At 46.7% G+C, this 18,988-nt stretch overlaps 1 protein-coding gene and 1 pseudogene across 4 annotated transcripts in view; both read left to right on the top strand.

Annotated features, from left to right (window-relative positions):
* The window catches only part of EDRF1 (erythroid differentiation regulatory factor 1), a 346,290-nt gene that overhangs the window by 80,731 nt on the left and 246,571 nt on the right, over nt 1-18,988 (top strand). The window lies entirely within an intron of this gene.
* Nucleotides 18,489-18,919, top strand: LOC147711855 (histone H2A.Z pseudogene; annotated as a pseudogene).

Here is an 18,988-nt window from a genome sequence, read left to right as displayed (position 1 = left end):
ACGAGCGCAGCGGGCGCGACGAAGGCGCGCCGGAGTTGCGCCTGAGTTAAGCCCGTCTGCGCCCGTCCGCGGTCGACCGGGACCCGGGCCCACCCCCCCTGGCCATTTTTTGAGGTATTCCTCTTATGATTTACTATCACTACAACCTAGCTCCTCCTCAGGAATAGCCCTCCCTTCACTCCCGTTGCATACTTGCACACGTATACAAACATTGGGGCTCTCCCGCCTTCCCCTGCTGGCTGATGACACTCAGCCTACTCCACCATTCCCGAATGAACCTAGATCGGCTCCTCTATTATTACATAACTTGAGATGCTACTACCTCAACACAAGGTCCCTAATAAAGAACCAGGTCAACATCTTCCTTTTCCTGACGGAAGAAAAACCAGATCTTCTATTGTTGACCGAAACGTGGACCAACCCTCATTCCCTGCCGGACATTCTGGCATCACTTCCCTCAGACTACTACATTCTGACTGCCAACCGTGCTCAAGGGAAGGCTGGAGGTGGGGTAGCAGCAATCATTTCAAAATCCTTTCACTTCCGGGAATTACCTTCTCTCACCCTCCCCAACACAGAGAATTTGGTAATTACACTAGACTCAGAGAGTGGGGCTCTTACTGTAATTCTGTTATACCGCCCTCCCCAATACATGGCCAATTATCAAGTACTTTTGGCAGAACAACTGGCCTCCCATGTAATAAAGCACTCTAAAACTGTTCTAGTGGGGGACTTAAATTATTGGTTCGATAGAACAGATACTGACATCCAAGCTGGAGAACTGAGGGATCTGCTTACAGATCTAAACCTGGTCCAACACATTCACTCTCCCACTCACCAGAAGGGTCACAGCTTGGACCAAATCTGGACATACAACGTACCACCATTCTCTCCTATTATAAGCCCTTGCATTTGGTCAGATCATTATCTTATCCAGTTCCCACTAGAAATTCAAGGGCAGCACAAGGCCAAACCTCCCATGGGTAAAGAGTTCCGCAAATGGAAATCCATGGACCGCTCTGGGTTCATGGACACGCTGAACAACACCCTTCCCCCATTAGACGAAGATCTGGAGGTTGATGAGAGGGCACTGTCCTCCTGGCTTCTCCACGCAGCAGATCTGTTCGCCCCCTCTGTATACTTACCTAACATCAGGGGCAATGATGCCCACAAATGGTTCACTCAAGAACTTAGAGCACTTAAATTAGGGGTACGTCAGAAAGAAAGACAGTGGAGAGCCACCTACTCTTCACAGGATAGGGAAATCTTCTGCGTCACGAGGAAAAGTTATCAAAAAATGTTAAAACAACACAAACTTAATTACTTCTCCACAAAAATTTTATCGTCATCCAACAAGTCCAAAGATATTTTTAATATAGTTAATGAACTCTGCGATAACGATAGGACAGCCCCTTCAATAGCTCCTACGCAGAAGCTATGTGATTCCCTGAATAATTTTTTCAGAGAAAAAATTGTCCCTATCAAATCGAGCATTGCTAATTCCCCAACGTCACTTCCTCTGGATGACGTTTTTTACAATCCCTCTGTATTAGACACCTTCCCCGCCATTGATGATAAAACCTTTTCCTCACTTTTGACGAGGGTAAAGTCCGGATCCCCTAACGACATCTGCCCCCCCCACATCTTCTCGGAGATCGGTCGGACTATCCCTCAGGGTATTCTACCCCTACTAAATAAATCACTGACCCAGGGCAGGGTACCCACTGGCTTTAAACACGCTTTGCTAATCCCTCTAATTAAGAAACCAGGTATGGACCCTCAGGACTCATCAAACTATCGTCCTATATCCCTGTTGCCGTTCCTATCCAAGATATTGGAGGCTCACGTCTCCAATTGCCTTTCCAACTTTGTGGAAACCACTGGATTTCTGGAGCCAAATCAAGCTGGGTTCCGTCCAGGCCATTCGACCGAGACGGTAACCCTGGCAGTCCAGAATACACTTCGGTGCAACGCGGACAGGGATGTCCACCAGGCACTGGTGCTTCTTGACCTGTCTGCTGCATTCGACACGGTCGACCACACTATTTTGGTCGGCCGTGTCGAGCAGGCAGGCCTTAGAGGTACTGCCCTGAGCTGGGTGGAATCGTTCTTGTCCGACCGGACTCAAGCAGTGAGACTGGGCACCTTCACAGCCCCCAGAATCAAGAACGATTGCGGTGTCCCTCAAGGCTCATCCCTGTCTCCCCTTTTATTTAATTTATACCTGCGTCCCCTTTTGTACTCCTTGAGGAAATTCAAAGTGTGGATCTTTAATTACGCAGATGATCTGCAATTGGTTTTCCCCCTGGGGTCGCCGGATGCTGTCACCGAGTTTAGGGAGGTCATGGGTCATATCCAGAGATGGATGGGCCTTAACCACCTAAAACTCAACCCAGGCAAGACTGAACTGATCTTGCCTGGGAAGAGCGAACTCAGCTGGGGACCTCAATTCTGGCCTCCGGAGATGGGTAATCCCCCCTCCAAATCCCGCACGGTTAAGAGCCTTGGAGTCACCTTCGGTGAAGACCTCTCCTTGAAAAGTCAGGTAGGGTCAGTTGTTTCCGCATGCTTCTTTCAGCTGCGCAAGATCAGAAAGATTGCCCATTTCCTAACCCATTCTGCCCTGATACAGGTGACCATCGCCCTTGTGCTGTCTAGGCTGGACTACTCAAATAGTTTATATTTGGGCCTTCCAGCCGGGCAGCTCAAGAGGCTGCAGCTGGTTCAAAATCAGGCGGCCAGGCTGATCTGTGGGCTTCCTAAATGGCAGTCCATCAGGCCAGGCCTGGCAGACCTGCATTGGCTGCCGGTAGCCCAGAGGGTGGCTTTTAAAACCGGCTGCATTATCTTTAGGGCATTACAAAGCAAAGGCCCCAAATTTATCATCAACTTGCTTGCCAGATACACCCCCTCCCGCAACCTTCGTTCTGGTCACAAAAACTTGCTCACAGTGCCGGTTGTTAGGAAACAACGTCAGGGCGGCAGCTCCTTTCATTTTCTTGCTGCATCCCTTTGGAACTCCTTGCCAGCTTCTTTAAGGTCACACGAGGATATTCTAGCCTTTAGACTAGCCTTTAAGACCTGGCTTTTTAGAGAAGCCTATCCTTAGACGTTCTAAGCGGTCCTTCTGTTGTTGTGTTATGTTCTGAAAACTTCCTACAGCGCCATGAAGCCTACGGGCGTACGTGCGCTTTATAAGCTAAATTTAACATAACATAACATAACAGTGACCAGGAGGACCCTTAAAAAGCAGATTGCTCTGGTTTCGAGGGAGATAGGAATGTAGCAGGCCTGTGAAGGAAATTACTAATGCAGAGTGACAGAGCTCGGTCATGGCAAGGGACTTCACACTACAATGGCGAGAACGCCCAAGTCTGACTTTACCTCAGTTCATAATAAAACACCAAGTTGAGCTCTCACCTCTAGATGAGCATGCACAGAGAGACATTAATGCACTCAGTGAGCTCAGAATATCTCATGCTACACTTTTAGAGTTCACTCTGAATGGAGACACATCCCTGATCTTGGACCATAACCGTCAGCACCTCCTACTTTAATATTCTCTTCACTGGTATCTACAGTTGAGGACCTGATTACATTTCAAGTAGTCCTAGAAAGTGGAAAGACGAGAAGTCCCCGTGGCTTTTCCCTACTAAAAATATTGGTCATGTTTTTAATCCTTTAGCACCAGTTACTATTGAGGCCCCTACTTTCACTAGCTCTGCATTAAACAAACCAGATGTAGAGACATTTTTTGACTTGCAACAATTACCACAGCAGATTACCACAGCAGTGACACCACACATGCTGAAAAAAGTAGGATACTAGCCTGATCTTCTGTTCTTGAGAGTAGATGCAGCTGCATTTTGGGAAGATACCGATTAACCTTTTCATTTTAGGCACCAACTGGCAAAAAAAGCACAATGTCGTTCTCTATGGTGGCGAAAAAATATTGGGCATAGATGACAGCAACAAAGCAGCCTTCTTGGCTGATAAAAGGTTTTGCTCCGGGGAGACCATTCAAAGTTTTATTGGTTATCTCGCCTGGCACAACACCAGATAAAGGCCTTCTGATGTCAAGACAGGTTGCCAGTGCAGTACCTAACTCCCTTACTTAGCTGTGCACGATTCTTGCCTGCTTCTCTAAGTAGGCTTTCAAGGGCATTTATGACCAGTCTTAACATGGACGTCTAGCAAAAGGAGGCCCTTCTACTCTTTGGGAATACCTTGCATTCCATTAATTGATAAATAGGGTCCAGCAAAAGGTGAAAAATCTGGGATAATCACACAGAAAAGGCGGTTTCACACGAGAAACGTATTGACTATGCCAATACATATTATTTTTATATATTGCTATTATAAATATATTTTTTATGAATACTTACCTGCCAATAAGAAGGTAGATAATGTGGCATGTGATGTAGTGCCCATGTTGATATAGTAGGATTTAATATATTGGTAGGACAATATTGTGGGCATACACTGTTCTAAAACCCTATATGTATAGCTCCTTGCATGAAGTGTATCATCTGTAAATATTGTGGTTGGAGAGAGGTGTTAACTTTGCTGCCACAAAGAATAGTTGGCAAACTACGAGAGTACTGCCCTGTACTTCTCCTTTTTGATTGGGATCATCGGGTAGTTAAGGCCTGTATAATTATCCTCCAGAGCACGAGGACTAACTGCTCTTATGCCCATCCTGCTAAGAATAATGGCCAATTCTCTTGTCACACCTGACCTTCAGCTGCTCTAGGCTTGCCCTAAATATCCAGGACAAAGTCTGCCATGTCCTGACTGAGGGACCCTGGATACTCCTTGGAGATCTTCTTCACTCATGGGAAGGGGCTGCAGATAGGTTGTCCCAAAATTGAGCCTTTTGGAAAGGCGAATAACAGCCATGAAAGGGGAATGCCCCGCTTCCTACTCAGCAATGGCTCTAAGGCACCCATAGTTTTATTAGGAGTTTTTTTTAAATTACTCAAAAAGCTTCTAATCTGCGGGTAGCATGTGAGAACTTGTAATTCACCCCACATTCCAATCACATTGATGACATGTAGTTTGGCCCTCTATTACAAACCTATTGGGGAACCCAACTCTGGAAAAAATCACACAAGGAGTCTTAGCCACCACAAGGCGTGTAGAGGTTCTCTGGCACTTTCTCAAGGTTACTCATGAGGCAGCCCATGCCACCAGGGATTATTGATTTGCAGATGCAATTAAGGGGATGAAGCAAGTCCATCTCTATGCTATGAAAAGGAATAACAAACATTTTTAGCGTAATTCGAAAAGCTTTTGTCTCCCCAAATTTCTTGTTACTCATTTGACATGTCGAGCAGGTTTGACAAAACCTCTCTGCGTGGTTGCCCATTCTGGGACAACAGAAGTAGTGGAGTAGCTGTTTGTTGTATTTGACACAGAAATACTTTCTGAAGGGTACCTCATGCCAGATGCATTAAGATATTCTGATGTTCCTGGGGTGTCTACTGGCCTCTTAGTAGCTTTATATTCCAGATCATTAAGCGTGATATGGAGCATTCAATCTAGCTAAATAACTTGGAAGCATCCTGCTTCCTCAACGTTTGGTTGCCAGCCTGAATGACGACAGCAGGGATGTCCAGTGTAGGTCCATGAGGGCTGGATCCAAAGTAGAATATCAGGATAACAATATAAAATACATGTTCATATAGTCAGTCTACAGTCTTTGTCATGAAGGTAGGCCTGGGGTATAAAAAAACAAATACCTTTAATGTTAATGGGGAAAAAATTCCTGTGATGAAGACATTCTCCTATTTGGGTGTCCTCTTGGACCACCAGTTAAATTGGGGACCTGCTGTACAGAGGAAAATGGGAGAGGTAACAAGGGCTAATGCAGCCATACTTGATTTTGCAAGGAAAATGGGAAATACACCAGTGGCTGCATTGCTCCAACTTTATAAAGCAAAAAGTATATCTATTGCGTGTTACGGCAGTGAGTTATGGGGGTTCACTTCTTCCAGAGGTCTGGAAGTCGCAGAAAATAACTTCCTAAAACGTGTTCTGAGGGTACCAAGGGGTACTGGTAATTTCTCCGTTCATGAAGAACTGGGTATGCCATACTTAGGCGACAGTTTGGCCATAAATCCTGTACTTTTGTTGGCTAAACTGCTGGATAAATACTGAAATACCCCTAACCCAACAAATTTTAAAAGAGGCAATAACTTGGGAAAACGGATCCAAAGTCCCCTGGCTCAAATATATCAGAAAGTGTCTAACTGAACTAGGGCGCCCTGACCTCTTTATAACCCCAGAACTCACTAGAAAAATTGATGTTACCTCTGTGAAAAAGTCATTTCTCTCTTCTAGGTATTTAGCCCGGGAGGAGGCCGAATTAAAGAAAGACAGTGTACGGAAACATGTACTTGTAAAAACTTCTGTACACATGGAACCGTACCTGTCATGGCCCCTGTCAGGCTATGACCGTTTTTTACTCTCGAGGTTTCACCTAGACTTATTTCATCTTCTATTGACAGTACCGAGGGGGGCCCATCGGGGCCAAGTATTGCCATCTTGCGGCTGCGACGATAAGTCTCCGCAAGATCTGGCACACTTTTTATTCATCTGCCCTTTTTATTTGGTAACACGGAAACTATACCTAAAACCAATACTCAAACAGCTGAATTTTGCACAAATTCGACCAGCACTTTATTATCTCCAACTACTAAGTAATGATTGCACTTTGTTTGTATGTAGTTTTTTAAAACTTGCAATCAAATTCAGGATAAGCATGGAGGGGTAATTTGTGTTTTTGTCGAGAGTCTCTCTTTTAATCAGTTTAACTATTTATATTTAAATGTTTTTAATTGTGTATTCTGCCTGTAAACTTTTACTTTATGTGATTTCTAGCTATATATGAATTAATTGTAAAATTTTATTGAAATGTGCTTTTATGAATGTTACTATGAACATTCGAATAAAGTTCTTTTGACTGACAGTCTACATAGAACTCATTTATAAAGTGGGTGGTTAGCCGGGAAAGTCGGCATGGATATGCCCTTCCTGGACCTACATTGGACACTTCAGGTTTATAGTCTTTTAACAGTGGGGCACAGATTGGATAGACTTTCCAGGATCTTCAGCCTCTAGCAATTCCTGAAGCTCTTGCAAGATTGTTACATCTTTCTGCTGACCCCGTGCTGTCAACGCTGTTTACCACAGTCCTAAAAAGACAGCTGTGATTCCTGCATTGTGATTACTCTTCTGTGATTATTCTTCTGAATCCTCTTGTAAACCCTTGTTTGAGAGCCTGTGTACCCTGGAGAATCTCCCTTGAAGACTGCCTGAGATAGAGTTAGTGCATTTGTCCACAATTACAAGGTTCCAAAGGTTATTTTCCAACCCCAATCCATATTTAGGTTGTCCCTTACTTTCTCATTCACTTGCACATACACAAAAGAAATAGAATATATGAAAGTTGAACCCTTTGTGGGAATGCTATGCCTGTGATCCACATAGATTTTCTTTAGTTTGCCTTCCAGTAATCAATATGAACGATCATTGTATCATAGCTGATACAGTCTCTTCCACATAAAATGAAGGGTGAAAACCTCTGAGAATAGACTGGACATTTTCTGCACATAGGACGCCATTCTGCCCACACTTGCAGCAACTGTCCGTGGTGTTGGTTGTGGGGGGCTTTTTTGCTCCAGTTTCTTTTGTGGCCATTAAAAATAATTAATTTCCCACTCGTTTCAGTTTATTTTGAGCCTTTAGTTAGTCTCATACCGAGTGGTTTTGCCTGCTGAAAATCCCGTCCCTCTCTGGTTTACAGTGTTGGCTAATTTCCCCATCTTTCACCCTTCTGCAAGCCAGCCAAATGCTGGCACACTTGCACAGGACAGTAGCATTAATGCAGATCCAATAATAATCAATTAAACAATCTGCCATAATTCTTCTCTTTTGATTTCATCCCTCGCTCTGTTATGAATACCATGCTTATATGTTCTCTCAAGCAGCATTCTTTTACTGCGTGCACACTTTTGAAATGTTTGTAAAATTGATGGGAACCTGCATAGAATGTAAAATGATTGCCTCTTGCAAATTATCTCATCTCTTTAACTCAACATAAGTCAGTAGTCGGCACTGGGTGCTTTGGTGGTGTTTGACGAATCTTCATGAAGATTTGCAGAAAAAAAAGTAAACCCATCTCAGCTCCTTCCTGTAAAGTTTTGGGGAGATCCGTGAAGCGGGGACAGAGAAAACGGTGGAGGGCTGTCCCAAAGTGCTCTTGTCCCATGCAATTTCCAGAACAATACAGAGAAAATTACTGAACAGAATTATTACAACAAATTTGGCAGAAAGTTAAAACTATACCCCGAAAATGTGTTATTTGTGATTTTGTGTAAATCTTTTCAGCTGTTTTTGATAAATTAAGGTTAAAAAGAAATGGATATCTGCACGGTTGGTACTACAGGAACAAATAGAGCATTCTGAGACCTTTTGTTTTTTGTGTCAGTTGGTTTGGGCCCATTGGACCAAGCATTCCCTCATGACCATTTGATTTCATTGGCTGCAACATGAAAAAAAATCTGCAGCTGTGACATTACAGGACATAAGGACTTTGTACCTGTGTCTTGAAAGGGGGGTCCCAGAGGGGAATCCCGCCCCCTTCCCCTTAAAAAAAAAAGAAAGAAAAAAAGGGTATTTGACCGCTCCTGCTGGAGTCCTGGGGCAGATAGCATGGTGCCCCTGTGCTTCAGTGGGAGCCCGGCAGGACCAAGAGGAAAAATAAGGGAAGAATTAGGGGTAGGCGTCTGTGAGCTGTTGGTCTCTCTCGGGTAGGGGCTGAGATGGAGGGGTTGCCTGGCCTTGGGAGGTTGGGCTTAGGGATTTTGAACAACCGCTCGTTGGGCATGTACTGCACAAAACCTTCAAAATGTACTGGAAAAATAAAGGTTAAAGTGGAGTTATAAGTAAGTAAGGGAGGAAGATTACAACTTATGTTGAAATATTTTTTTTTACAAATTCACTGGGTAGGGGAGGATGGGGGCTCATATATCGGCAAGTAGTTATAGTTAGGACTAGTTTTCATAAGAAAATCATTATTTGTTTTGCCAATAACATTTGCGCCGTGTCACAAATCTTCACAAAATTTCAAAAGCTATTATGACAGTTGGTTCAGATTGTGCTTTCAAAGTAGGAACCGAGGAAAAAAGGAGGGTCCCAAAATGCGTTTTCCCAATTCAGTTTTCCATAGGGATTTTAGCCACAATTACAGCCCATAACGCTGGACGGAATTACACCAAAGTCGTCAGAAAGGTAGCTTTTGGTCCAGAAAGCGAAGTTTTTGTAAATTGGTGTAAATCCATTCAGTAATTTTTCAGATATTAATGAAAATCCAAACTCGCAAACCCTCTCAATTTCGTGCTGAGATTTGATTAGCTGCCAACACTTCATCCAGAAACTGCTAGCAGCCGAGTCCCTCCCAAAAAGTTATAAAAATAGAAACAAGCATTTACAATGCAATGGTTTTGCCTTTGTTAAAGTTAGAGCTATTGGCATTGCTCTTGACATTATTTTTATTTATGTTTTTTTTAACATAAATAAATGGCATTGTCATTTACAATGCCACTAGCTTTATCTCTCACAAATGACGCACACACACCCACACAGAGCCCCCCCCCACACACACACCCACACAGAGCCCCCCACACACACAGCCACACAGAGCCCCCCACACACACAGCCACACAAGGCTTCCCACACACACAGCCACACAAGGCTTCCCACACACACAGCCACACAAAGCTTCCCACACACACAGCCACTCAAAGCTTCCCACACACACAGAGCCCTCCACACACACCCTCACAGCACAAGCAGGCAACAGGGGCACGAAAACGGAGGCACAAGCAGGCAACAGGGGCACACGGAGGCACCAGCAGGCAACAGGGGCACGAAAACGGAGGCACAAGCAGGCAACAGGGGCACACAGAGGCACAAGCAGGCAACAGGGGCACACAGAGGCACAAGCAGGCAACAGGGGCACACGGAGGTACAAGCAGGCAACAGGGGCACACTGAGGCACAAGCAGGCAACAGGGGCACACGGAGGCACAAGCAGGCAACAGGGGCACACGGAGGCACAAGCAGGCGACAGGGGCACACAGAGGCACAAGCAGGCAACAGGGGCACACGGAGGCACAAGCAGGCAACAGGGGCACGAAAACGGAGGCACAAGCAGGCAACAGGGGCACACGAAAACTGAGGCACAAGCAGGCGACAGGGGCACGCGGAGGCACAAGCAGGCAACAGGGGTACGAAAACAGACACAAGCAGGCAACAGGGGCACACGAAAACTGAGGCACAAGAAGGCAACAGGGGCACGCGGAGGCACAAGCAGGCAACAGGGGCACACGGAGGCACAAGCAGGCAACAGGGGCACACGGAGGCACAAGCAGGCAACAGGGGCACACGGAGGCACAAGCAGGCAACAGGGGCACACGGAGGCACAAGCAGGCAACAGGGTCATGAAAACAAGCACAAGCAGGCAAAAGGGTCACAAGCATGAATTGTAATTTAGACGGGGCTGAAGTGGAGAACGGTCAGTAGGGAAGTAGTGCGGCTGGTGCAGTGGTACCAGGCCGAAAGGTGAGAGGGGCTGTCTGCACCCCAGTTTGGACAGTTTCCACTACCTAACAGGGATTGGTGGGAGGGGGGCGTAGTTCTTGCTTGCTTTAGGGCTGTTACTTCAGGGACGCAGTGCACGCTGCTGCCTGGACACGACAACAGGCAGGGAGAGGACAGGCTAGGAGAGGGCAGGGAGGGGACAGGCTGGGAGAGGGCAGGGAGGGGACAGGCTGGGAGAGGGCAGGTTGGGAGAGGGCAGGTTGGGAGAGGGCAGGTTGGGAGAGGGCAGGTTGGGAGAGGGCAGGTTGGAAGTTGAAAGGCTGGGAGAGGACAGGCTGGGAGAGGACAGGCTGGGAAAGGGCAGGCTGGGAGAGGACAGGCTGGGAGAGGACAGGCTGGGAAAGGGCAGGGAGGGGACAGGCTGCTTATATTGATTTTCTGCCACTTCGGTGACCTGCCGATCCACCCCAAGTGTGGCCCCTTGCAGAATTGTGTTAGTTAGAGCCACAAGGCTGAAGAGAGAAAAAAAAAAAGGAGGGGGTTGGTTGCGGGGCTTAAGCTGTGTGCTGCTGGGCGCCGAACCCCCTGCCTGACGTGCTTGGGGGGGGGGGGGGGGGGGGATATGCAGGGAGGGAGAGAGATCAACAGATACATTTATCTGCTTAAACTGCCTTTTATAGAAGGACACAAAAACGAGGGGAAACAATTATAACCGAGGGCAGATTGGCACAAACAACTAGGCAGACAGAGGGAAGAAGGACACAAAAACGAGGGGGGGGGGGTGATTCTAATGGAGGGCAGAACGGCACAAAAACGAGGGGAAACAATTATAACCGAGGGCAGATTGGCACAAAAAACTAGGCAGACAGAGGGAAGAAGGACACAAAAACGAGGGGGGGTGATTGTAACGGGGGCAGAACGGCACAAATCACGAGGCAGACAGAGGGCAGAAGGACACAAAAAAGAGGGGGGATGATTGTAACAGAGGGCAGAACGGCACAAAACACCAGGCAGACAGAGGGAAGAAGGGACACAAAAACGAGGGGGGGGGTGATTCTAATGGAGGGCAGAACGGCACAAAAACGAGGGGAAACAATTATAACTGAGGGCAGATTGGCACAAAACACCAGGCAGACAGAGGGAAGGAGGACACAAAAACGAGGGGGGGGCTGATTCTAACGGAGGGCAGAACGGCACAAATCACGAGGCAGACAGACACAAAAACGAGGGGGGGATGATTCTAAGGGTAGGCAGAACGGCACAAAACACTAGGCAGACGGAGGGCAGAAGGACCCAAAATCGAGGGGGGGGGATGATTGTAACGGAGGGCAGAACGGCACAGACACACCTGACACCACACTTCACATTCCAGAATACCTTAGAAGGACACACAATGAGATGGACACAAAGCAGAGGACAACACCAGACCCATCAGTGAAATCATTGCAAAACAGGACACTTAGTTAATAAATCATGTTAAGGACATGTACCATATCCTGCAAAGTAATCATAAGGTCATTGCAGATTGACCAGTTGCGCAAACTTACATTTAGTTTCACGCAAGCAGGGACCCTGGCAAGACGACCTGTATAGTTGTCTGCCTCTCCCTTAGTTTTACAGCAGAGGAGACCCCCTGCCTTTTATTGTAGCTGAAGCATTTTGCTAACGGAATTAACCATCCCGGGCGGTTATCTTTTCACAACAAGTACGGGGAACTGTTTTCCAGGAATTAGAAAAGTATGGGCATGTTGTTTCAAACGAGAAAAGGGCTTATCTGAAGTGAGTGGCATAGTAAAACATAGCCACAAATTGAGAGGTTAAAACAAGAATGACAAGGAAGAAAATTGTAAAGCAGTACCTCAATCGCAGCAGAAGACCAGTAGTCAACTGAAGCAATCAGTATGTGGCCCATGCTCTAGCCTAAAGAAGTGAAGCCAGCACCTGATAGCTAAATTAAAAGGCAGCAGATAAGAGCAACAACGAAGGCAATGAATGTTAACCAATAGGTGGGCTGCAAGCCCCTTGTTGCATACAATAATATATTTTGCAAGCGAGACCTGAAAAGGAGGATCAGGGAAATGAAATAGTCACCTAGGCTCACAAAAACAAGCAGGGAAGCTGGGTCATGTTTTCTAGTTGTGTATTTCATCCACTAGCTGGATATATTGTAATCCTGTTTTACATCAATGATGGACTGTCTCATTCTTGGCACTTGAGGTTAGAGTGTGTATGGCAGACAGAAGCCACATAAAAACATGTTTCGAGGGTGCAAGAGGACATCGAGCAGAGTCTGGCTTGAGCTTTCAGCGGAACATACATACTTTATGATCCCCCGTTATAGCTTGAATGCCAGTTTTATATGAGCCTCCTCGTATGACTCCCTCTAAAAAACATCTAGCGGCGCCTCTGCAAGTCATCAGGCACTCGTTCAGTGAATCTCGTATAATAGAGCAAATGTAAAGTTAAGTTCCGACTATTAACTACGTATACTTGCACTTAGAAAATGCATATCTAATAACTGCTGGCCTAAAATAATGGCATGACCAAGTAAACAACCTACACAGGAAAAGCGTTTGAAAGGGGCATGATGGCAATGGAGAACAGCAGCTAGGCACCCACCGAAGACGTCGATCGTTCATCCAGATCGAGTGCCTCCCTTGGAGGATGACTGGCAAATAACCGAGACAAAAGTTCATCTTGGAGTGATGTAGCAAATGTACCCACATGCCACGCAGGTTGCAAGAGTTAAAAGCGTAGGGCTTACACTTATTTGACGAGACTAAACGTCCGAAAACCACCTCTCTTAAAATGAAGAGCGAACGTTTAGACTCTCGCCTCTCTCTACAAGCTGCGATCCCAACTATCGGGCACTGTAGATGAAAAGTATCAGAAGGACCACAACAGCTATTAAAGCCCGACTGAGGAGGATTAAGTAGGCCTGCTCCACACACATGCCGAGGATAACAGTCCGAGAGCACGACCCGCTTCGCTGGTGAGCAGGCAGTTTGCAAAGAAAGGTTGGGAAACCCACACAAGCCATTTTGGGGACTCCATGCTGAGACAGCGAAGCGTTTATCGATCCCATCCGAACACCAGGAGTTACTAATTAACGTGCACTTCTTTGGGAGCAGAAACTGGCAACATGCAAACTACCGCTCAGACGCCAGGGAGCTTCAGGCTTTGCATTTATTACAACCGTGAAGAAATTTTAGTTTCCGAAGTACACCGTACACACAAACTTTTCTCACACTAATCAAGAGGGGAAAAAATGGGAAGTGTCAGCCATTTAGGAGAACGGAAAAATAAACGTTGAGCATGGGTTCAATTCAAATGGAACCACGCGCAGGTGGTATTTACAAGACTACTAAACCGTAACAAGCTTATAAACCCCACCGAGAGAAGCTTGCAATGATTTATATGAAATAAAAGGTGTCAAGCGGCGATGAACTTGTGCCTCGTTGGTTAATAATAACTTTGATTCATCCATTGATCAATTAAATCTACTAGCTTTTAATCAAAACCAACATCATCCACTTTAAAGACCACATTCAATAGTTCTTCTAATCTCGCACAGACAAAGTAAAATGCCTTCCGATTGTCATGCATGCGATCAGACAGAAAATACACTTGTCTCATGCAAGCCAATGTAATTCCAAAATCAAAGCATCAAAGCCTAGGAGTTACCTGTACTAGTTTACTTGAGCATTGCACAAACCCACTTCCAATTTTACAAATAAGTGTACGGACATAGAAAAGCAGCCAAATCACCAAGGACGCACAACAAAGTCAAGTGTGAACAAGCATTTACAATGCAACGGAGGGGGGGCGGAAAGGCACGGAGAGCGGGAGGGGGGCGGGAACGGCCACACACTGACAGCGGAGGGGGAGGGAGGGGGGGGGCGCGAACAGACACACATGGACACACTGACAGCGGAGGGGGGGGGGGAAGCGGGAACAGACACACACGGCAAAAAAAACAAAGCACTCACGCAAGCAGGAAGGCGGGTGCCAGCTCAATGCCGGACCAGATTCGGGGGTGTTCCCGAGGGCTTTTGGCTGACGTAGCGTGACGTCGCCAAAAGCCAAAAATTCTCGGGAACGCCCCCGAATCTGGTCCGAGATTGACGGACGGAGCCCTCTCCCAATGGCTAGCCTCCATTTATGGAGCTAGCCAATGGGAGGAGAGGGCGTATTCCCGACCCCACACACACACATCAAAAGGTTTTTTGGCGCATGCGTACTGAAGTACGCATCGCCAGTCAAAACCTAAAAACAATAGCAGCATGATGAAACATCACACGGTCTGCAATCTTATGCTACTAACCTCGGGAAAAAACATAGGGTGTCTTCAAAAAATATTCCACAGTCTTTGCAAGAACAAATGGGTTTAGACTACAATTATTGAATATTTTCGAATGTGAATTTTCCACGACTACTTTGATAATATCTGTAGAAATTTCCGTGGAGTTTAACACAAAAAAGTTTGCAGACTCTTCTGAAAAAAGCAGAAGAAAATAGATGTTTATCCCATGGAAGTAATCGTGCACATTTCAATAAAATGTTAATTTCCAGAGAGAAAATATTCATGTTGAGTTGAAGCTGATGCAACATAACATTCCTCTCAGATATATTATTTACACGTTATTATATCAGGATGCCTCAATGATTTAAACGCTCACGCTTGAAACATGCGAGTCGCATATGTGAGGGTGAAATCAGAACTCCATCCTAAACCGAGTGCCCTTCCGTTTGCTGAGAGTAAAGCATGTTTTCTACAGTGCTTAGGAAGTTATATTGTCACACCTTTAAACGGCAGCTATGCTGTTTTTTGCAATGATTCTTGCTATGTTACATTTGCAAAAAAATAATCAGACTATTGCTAATCCCTCCAGGTTTCCATGACCACAGAGATACGCGAGGGCACCGGCAGAAAGTAAGGGCCCGTGGCAACAACTCGGAGGATAAAAGCAAGAGGTGGCTCCGGTGGCGCTTGAATTATTATCTGCACACACTCTGATATGTTTTAGAAAAGGGGGTGGTGATGAACAGAGTGTCTGAGTTAAACAGACCACTCTTACCCAGTCCAAAGATCAGGGCTTGATCCATCACCGTTATTTATCTCACTGCCCCATCCCAGCTCAGAACCTGGCTATATGCAAATCAGTCTGTCCCTGGCCCAGTGCATCATGGGAACAGGGCAGACTAAACTACCAAGCCAATTCTTCACCAGAAAGGAGACAAGCTACCGGGGACCGGTTTCTGGCATTTCAGCCTTCTTCGGCCCGGCTTGCTTGAATCCTGATGGAGCAGTGAGAAAGGGACTCATGTCTGAGTATACCCTGCCACACCTATAGTGGCCAAAAACGATTTAGAAAAGGGGGTGGTGATGAACAGAGTGTCTGAGTTAAACAGACCACTCTTACCCAGTCCAAAGATCAGGGCTTGATCCATCACCGTTATTTATCTCACTGCCCCATCCCAGCTCAGAACCTGGCTATATGCAAATCAGTCTGTCCCTGGCCCAGTGCATCATGGGAACAGGGCAGACTAAACTACCAAGCCAATTCTTCACCAGAAAGGAGACAAGCTACCGGGGACCGGTTTCTGGCATTTCAGCCTTCTTCGGCCCGGCTTGCTTGAATCCTGATGGAGCAGTGAGAAAGGGACTCATGTCTGAGTATACCCTGCCACACCTATAGTGGCCAAAAACGATTTAGAAAAGGGGGTGGTGATGAACAGAGTGTCTGAGTTAAACAGACCACTCTTACCCAGTCCAAAGATCAGGGCTTGATCCATCACCGTTATTTATCTCACTGCCCCATCCCAGCTCAGAACCTGGCTATATGCAAATCAGTCTGTCCCTGGCCCAGTGCATCATGGGAACAGGGCAGACTAAACTACCAAGCCAATTCTTCACCAGAAAGGAGACAAGCTACCGGGGACCGGTTTCTGGCATTTCAGCCTTCTTCGGCCCGGCTTGCTTGAATCCTGATGGAGCAGTGAGAAAGGGACTCATGTCTGAGTATACCCTGCCACACCTATAGTGGCCAAAAACGATTTAGAAAAGGGGGTGGTGATGAACAGAGTGTCTGAGTTAAACAGACCACTCTTACACAGTCCAAAGATCAGGGCTTGATCCATCACCGTTATTTATCTCACTGCCCCATCCCAGCTCAGAACCTGGCTATATGCAAATCAGTCTGTCCCTGGCCCAGTGCATCATGGGAACAGGGCAGACTAAACTACCAAGCCAATTCTTCACCAGAAAGGAGACAAGCTACCGGGGACCGGTTTCTGGCATTTCAGCCTTCTTCGGCCCGGCTTGCTTGAATCCTGATGGAGCCATCATGCACTGGGACAGGAACAGACTAATTTGCATACAGCCGGGTTCTGAAACTGGGATGGTGCAGTGAGCTAAAGAACGGTGTTGGATCTGGCCCTGATCTCTTGACTGGGTGAGAGCTTTCTGCTTAATTCGGAGACTCTGTCCCTCACCACCCCTTGTTGTAAATATTTTTGTCCACCCTAAGCGTGGAAGGGTATTCTCAGATGTGAGACCCTTGCTCATTGCACCATCAGGATTCAAGCAGACCGGGCCGAAGACGGCTGTAATGCCAGAGGCCGGTCCCCGGGAGCTTGTTTCCTTCCCAGTGTAAGAGTTGGCTTTTGTAGTTTGGTTTGCCCTGTTCCCATCATGCACTGGGACAGGAACAGACTCATTTGCATACAGCCGGGTTCTGAAACTGGGATGGTGCAGTGAGCTAAAGAACGGTGTTGGATCTGGCCCTGATCTCTTGACTGGGTGAGAGCTTTCTGCTTAATTCGGAGACTCTGTCCCTCACCACCCCTTGTTGTAAATACACACTCTGATATGTGGCAAGGTGCAAAACCAACTGAGCAACTTCACCACTGATGCACATACATGGGACAGCAAGCCGCGCACCCGGGATTTGAACTCGGGGTACCGGGGCAGGCAGATAGACTTCCTGAACTCGACATTTTAAATGAATTAGGAATTAGGCTGAAAAGCAGTCCTGCGATTGTTCTGAATACAGTCCTGAGCGGGCCGTAATCCGGGGGCCGCCTTTAATTATCTTTCCTGCGGTCATTGTGTCCTCCTAATTGGCATGCTAATGAGCAGGGGACAGTTGGGAAGTGGTTCCCAGACCTTGCTTGTGGTAGGGACAGTGGGCAGCACAATGGGATCAAGAGAGATGTGGGCAGGGGGCAGGATGATCACATCAGAAACGGTGCAGGGTTTATCAACTGGCCCCCTGGGGGGCCGGGGCCCCTGATCTCACAACCTGGTCCGTGGCAGGGGGCGACTCATTAAAAGGCGGAGGTTTACATCCGGCCTTCCTAACAAAACGTACAGCTCCTGTTCCGCCTCCACCAAAAGTACGAGCAGTTGTATTTTAACGTAGCGCTGCCATCCCGTGTTCAATGTTTCTAAGCACTCCTCGTTTTGCACATAAGGCACAGCTAACGCGCAGTCCGTGTCACCTGTGACACGTCTAACTAGTGTTTGCACGTCAACCAACCGTGCATTGCATTCTGGAACTTGTAGTTTTCCTTTTAACATTGTAAGTATGGTCTAACAGTCCCAGCAGACACCGTGTTCTAGTTTGAAAAGCCAGGGCTCACTTTCAGGCATAGCCATGGTCAGCAGCTGCTGTGGTCTTCTAAAGATCACAGGGTTTGTGGGGGGGGGGGGGCAGCGGGGGCAGACCACATTCAATAGTTCTTCTAATCTCGCACAGACAAAGTAAAATGCCTTCCGATTGTCATGCATGCGATCAGACCGAAAATACACTTGTCTCATGCAAGCCAATGTAATTCCAAAATCAAAGCATCAAAGCCTAGGAGTTACCTGTAGCCTTTAAGAGTGTTTTGAAATGGCTGGCGGTAAAGCAGGAAAAGACTCCGGGAAGACCAAGACAAAGGCTGTTTCCCGCTCACAGAGGGCCGGTCTTCAGTTCCCGGTGGGCCGTATCCACAGACATCTTGAGTCCAGGACCACCAGCCACGGACGCGTGGGAGCTACAGCGGCCGTGTACAGCGCCGCCATCCTCGAGTACTTAACCCCCGAGGTTCTTGAGCTTGCTGGTAATGCATCAAAAGACTTGAAAGTAAAAAGAATCACCCCACGCCATCTGCAGCTTGCTATCAGAGGTGACGAAGAATTGGACTCCCTCATTAAAGCAACTATCGCTGGTGGTGGTGTAATTCCACACATCCACAAGTGTCTCATTGGGAAGAAAGAGCAGCAACACACAAATGCAGTTAACTTCAGTGATATATATACACGTCAATGACTTGCCTTTAAGTTCATTAGTGGTATTTTTGTCAGGTGGGCAGAGGCATGAATTTTTCTACCTTCCCGT

The sequence above is a fragment of the Lissotriton vulgaris genome, chromosome 5, assembly GCF_964263255.1.
Source record: "Lissotriton vulgaris chromosome 5, aLisVul1.2, whole genome shotgun sequence".
NCBI lineage: Eukaryota > Metazoa > Chordata > Amphibia > Caudata > Salamandridae > Lissotriton > Lissotriton vulgaris.
This window is presented reverse-complemented; position numbering and strand designations above follow the sequence as displayed.